Below are 6,000 nucleotides of genomic sequence, written 5' to 3' on the forward strand. Positions count from 1 at the left end.
ATGGATGGCTGAAATAATTACTAAACCTTCCTATATTAATGAGAAAATTAACATTAATTAAGAGTCCACTTTTTGTTGACAAACCCTGTAGTAATGGAGTGTTTTCATGTGATGTCAGTCATTTTGGGGACCTAAGCAACCAAGCTTTATAAAAATAAAAACTTATTGTTCTTTATTAATAAATAATAAGCAAAATAGTGAACATTTTCATGTCAAAATGAGAACAACATAAAAAAAAGACTTAAACGTTTCTGTCTATCAAATATATATCATTTTAATGCCCAGCTTTATTAAATATCTGACATTAATATGTATTAAAAATATGTTTGTTACATGGTTTTACAATCTCCATTTAGTAGTGTAGACAACAAATTAACTACGACAATGTCTAAATTATTATATTGGGTCGAGCATAGCCTCTAGCCATGTTAGTTCATTCGACTTGTGAATAGTCAAGGTCATCAGAAAAAAGTGTAACGTTGCAGTGAGATGTTGTCTGTATTGTCAATTCTCGGTTATGAGTCCAAAAATTATATCCGATGCAATAGATAGATTTCCATCAATTTCATTTCTTGTTTCTAGTTAAATATCTTATATTTAAATCTATTTGAAAGTATATAGACTCCAATGACTCAATTGAACTTATATTGGCTATAAAACATATTACTAAAAAATAATAACGTGTTTAGGAGTCGGTGACGTTCAAAATACTGGAGTCAGAGTTGGAGTCGGATTGGGGAATTTTATGTACCGACTCCGCAACCTTGCTATTAAAACAACTGGGGTTTTTTTTTTTTCATTTTTTCCTCAAATGTGACCATTTTTGCAATCTGGAAATCAACTACAAGAAAACATTAATTTTAAATATTGGAGCAAGCTTCTTTTTCTTTTTTTTCTTTTTTTAATCAATGGCATGTATTGCAATTGTGGACGGCATAAAAAAGTTGGGAATAACATTCACAAAATCAGTCATAGATATGATATATTTGGAAAAAAGTTGTGCAAAATTGAGAAACATGCAAGAAAAATCAAAAAAACTTCAAACAGGAACTATGCCAAAAAGGTTATGTTGGTGAAATTTTTGTGTGAGCTCAAAGTTCATTTATTACCTGACGGGCGACTGGAAGGGAATTACAAGTTAGGGGCAAAAATTTCAGTATACCAGAATAATTTTGTTTCCCACAGGAAAGGAATAAAGTTCCAAGGTGTACATATTGACGGCTTCGTGTTGAACTTGCCGGAGAACATTATCGGGATTTTTTTTTCGAAAAATGCTAATCAGAGTTTTAAAAGAAGAAGTTCAAGGGATAACCCATTTAGGAAATACACCTTCTTTTAAGCTAGAATTATTATTCGGTTCAGAATATTTACTCTGATTATCTTAATTTAAGGACATGGACATTGAATATTTTAGAAGGAACTTATATATGAGTTGGAAGCTGTTACGAAAAACCCATAAGGGTAGGAGCACTACTGGTAAGTAGAAGATGAAAAAAGAGTGTTGGAGCTGCAAAAAAAACTGCTATAGAAAAGAAAATAATTTTTAGCAATATCCTGAGCGATCATTACCAGCTGATGGGACTAAAAGATGAGATTCCCAATAAATACACAGCATACCAAGAAGCCATATTACTTAAAAAGCTGAAGATTCCTATTAACAGAGCAATGCAAACATCTTTTAACCTAACACTACCTTCAGCAATACGAAGAGTTGTATCTCAAATCAACTTTATAAGAAGTTTTTACAAATTTAGAACTACATTGTGTCTTTTTAATAAATGTATTGTGCCGGCTTGGGAGAGAAGGATGGAGAAGATTTTTAAAAAAATTACATCTCTGAAAAGTGTTGGGGATGGAGTGTATAGAAACGTACAAACTCAAATTAATACAAATTATATACTGTGCAATTATTTTACAGGAAGAAAAGTTATGCGCCTTTGAATGTAGAAAACTGGACTCATAGTAACATATTTTTCGGATTGTGGGAAAACAATAGATTTTAGAAAGCTTAAGACAATGATTTTAGGGAATTTCACTTTGTAGGAATAGTTTTGGACATTTATTTTTGGACCCAATGAAGGAGGGAGAAGGGCGGCTATCGGAAGAAATCTTTGGAGCCATATTAAATTTTTATTATGTTCTGTAAAATGGATGGAAGAATGAAGTCCTTAGATATACTGAAGAGCCGTCTCATGTTTGACTTGTTATCAGTAGACTATTTTAAAAAAGAACTTTACTTTTTAATGGACACAAAAATATTACAAAGCTTTTTAATTTGCCAGTAATACCTCGTATAAAAAGCTCGAAAGAAGGAGATCATCCCAACGAGAAAGTCCGAACGCCTCTATGAATGTTGTTATTTTACTTATTTTTACTTGTTTCTTTGATTAAGTATGCAATTACTTTTGGATGAAATATATATTTAAAATAAAAATTATAAATGTACATTGAATTTATAAACTAAAACAATTTTTCACAAACTTGTTCATCAACCTGTACATACACATTATACAAATATATATAATAATTAAAGATTAACATCCTTTGAAATAAATATATTCGAGTGTTCTGACTATTGAAACAACACTCAAATCAATCTAGATGAATTGCTGTGAAAACATTATTTGGAGACTATAAAGTTGGGTTGTATCGCTTCTTAATATGGGACTTTAAATTGGTTGTCTCCCACTTCCCATACTCGTCCTTGTATTAGGCACTTCAAAAATGTCCGATATTTTAAAACACTAGGTACTGAAGCGGGGACTTGGACTCAACACACAAGACTCGAATAGGACTGCTCGACAATATTTATCTAGCTTTGTGTTCGTCCTTATTTATGCCTGAACACTGCAGTCCTTTCTAGCTCAGTCTCGGTCCGTTCACGTTCAGTCCTGAATAGCAATCCTAAAACATATAAAGTTATGTCCTTGATGACGTCACTCACTTTATTTTTTCTATGTTTAATCAGTTATAGATCTGACAGTCTTAAGGAGCGGTCTTAAGACTCAACTGAACTGGACCAAATAAAGAAGGATCAACACAACATTATAAGTATCATTTAATATTTCAGTTATCTCCAAATATACATGTATTAATGAAGATGTTCACAACCGTACTTTTACTATATCTTTCCTCTAAAAAGAAACAAACAAAACATGCTCAAAGTCAGGTCGTACAATACCGACAATCAACGTTGAGAACTACAGTGATAAGGTAGTAAAGAAGTAAAAAAAATCGACCGTTGAAACAGAATACGATGGAAATTTTTTAAATTAGTAAGGTAAGGTCTTCTGTTAAAACGTTCTAAGCTCCAAATCTAAAGCCAATCAGAGCAGATGCAAAAACATAACGAATCACTTAATTAGTGACTAGCGGTTGTACCCGACATTGTGCAGAGTTACTAGACATAAAAGAAAGATAAGCATTGCTCTAATAAAATAGAAGATAACTCATCTAAAAAAATCCATACTGTAACTCTCCGTTTTTTTATGAACACACTCTCACGTAATTACTTAACACTTAAGTTTTCTCTCATCTAAAATAAAACAATATATACCAGCTTGATAATTATTTAAATATAACGTTAAGAGCCAAGGAGTATGTTAGTCTTTAGAGTGCTACCTGGATCTTCCTTGCTAAACCTCATTTCAAGTCAAATTCTTTTCTTCTTTTTTTTCTGTATATAAAATGTACACTTTTTTTTTTATTCAAGCTCGATGCTACATACAAAAACCCTGCGAAATTTAATTAATATGACTGCATTGCTATTTGTAAAGAAGGGATCGATGTAAAGAAAAAAATAAGTTTACCCACCGAAAAAAGGACAAATTATTCATGTATGTTCTTCTTCTTCTTCTTTTTTCGTTAAATTATAGGTGTTGGGGGTGTTAATATCTCCCTCTTAAAGAAAACTCCTTGTCTACCTTTGTTTGTAAATTGATTTAAAAATGAATAATAAAATTTTTACATATATATTAATTTAAATATAATTATAATACTTTTTCTGCAATGATGCTATTTTAAATGTTCATAGCAGTAATTTATTTTCTACCCCTTCCCAATCGTAAAACTGGTTGCTGATATTAACAGTGGTCTTAATTCAGTAATTTAATATGTTTCACTCCCCTCTTCTCCTTGCCCTCTTACAATTTCTTTAAACACAAATACCATCCCATATACATCCCTACATTATTTATTACTCACTAGATGGCTCTTAAATGAAGTCAAACTTTTTCACGAAAAATAGCAAGATTTTGCAAAAGAGAAGATGTTTTACTTCATTCAGTCAAATTTTATATCATGGGCACATAATGAAATACTCTAATTTCATTAAGGAACATCCCTTTAGATTCAAAGAAGCATGAGTTGATGTTATTACAAATACCCAAGAGTGTACAAATATAGAGATAAACTTTGCTTGATTAATATAAAAGATAAAAACATACTTAAGCACTGATTCCCTTGAGTCCTTTTGACTTATGGTACCAATATTTAAATAGTATAGTTTATAGTACTAAAATTGGAATGTTCGGACTGGTAATTAATTAGGTTACTTGTAGAGAGTACCAATTCCCTTTCGTTAATTTGAGTATTACTGTGTTGTTCTAATTTAAACATGTTCAGGACTAGAGTTCCTTAATTAATAAGACGGCATTCAATAGTTTACCTTTGGCACAAAATGTTTGAGAACCACTGTCTGATGGGTCGTGTATTTACAAAGTGTTGTGCAATCTCATCCAGTTAAGCCTGATAATTAGCTTGAGCTTGAACAAAGGTATTTTGAAGCTATGCTTGCGTGAGGTTTTGAGTTCTTATGTCAATTTACTAGATAAAAGTATAAAAAAATCGTATTTCGTTTTTAAAAAATTCGTTTACACAAATTATCTCCATATAGGAAGGAACTGGCGGTGTTTCCGAGGGAACCGATATCTGAGTCTTCTTAGAGTGGCCAACTACATGAGAGGTCAACCCAAACTGTAGAGTCATAGATATAGCATGGGAAAAAAGATTTTTGCTTATCTTGAGACATAAATTAAACCCTCTATTCTCGCAATTATTAAAATTATTCTTTACCTCTCACATTTTTATATATTTTCCCATAAGATATAGAAACAAAAAAGTAATGCAAACTTATAAATAGCGTTGTACAAAAGTTTTAAGCCTCATTGTTCAACGCAGTAATTATTTTATCATAAAATATATATCTCTAAATTTAGTTTTAGTAAAGGTCTATAAGTATATTTATAGCAATTAATTTTATTTATGACTTATTATATATCTCCGCCATCATTCGAAACTTTTGATGATAATCGACATTGAAATGAGTTGCATGCTGTACAATCAATTTTTCGGTTAGTTCGACCCAAGAAGCTTTAATAGCATTTCGTAGAGTATCTATTTGTTAGGACTTCGACTCTAGATACCCCTATACAAAATAATCGCAGGGATTGGCATCTTGACTTGAAGGTGGACTCATTGATTTGTCCCAAAATTGAATGTACTGTTACAACCATTCTTAAGTTTGACAGCCGGTATGAATGAAAGCCCCATTTTGCTGGAAAACGAACGAGGGGATTGTTTGGTCTATTGAATTTTTGATTCAAATTGCACCTTTTTTCATAGCTGAAAACAATTTTCGTTCTCGGCGTACAAACTAGTAACAATTTAAGACAACTTTTGACTCTCTTCGCTATGGTACTGACATTGATCTTTTGACCGTACCGTAACTTGTAGCGCAACATCTTCAAATTTCTCACTGACAGTTCTTAACAATGACAACGGTATAATTGCAATTTCATCTCGCATTTTGGACATCGATCTTTTCAGATTCCAATAAATCTTTAGTCGAAGTATCTTGATATTCTTCCAGATTCGATTAATCCTGTGGCGACCGGATCTTGGCCTATCATTGACATTTATGGTCTCGCAGACCTTCTTAATTGTATATTTTATAGAACTTAATCATATTTTTCCGGATAGAAGTGGATAAAATTGAATTGG

The sequence above is a fragment of the Lepeophtheirus salmonis genome, chromosome 1 (assembly GCF_016086655.4).
Source record: "Lepeophtheirus salmonis chromosome 1, UVic_Lsal_1.4, whole genome shotgun sequence".
NCBI classification, from domain to species: domain Eukaryota; kingdom Metazoa; phylum Arthropoda; class Copepoda; order Siphonostomatoida; family Caligidae; genus Lepeophtheirus; species Lepeophtheirus salmonis.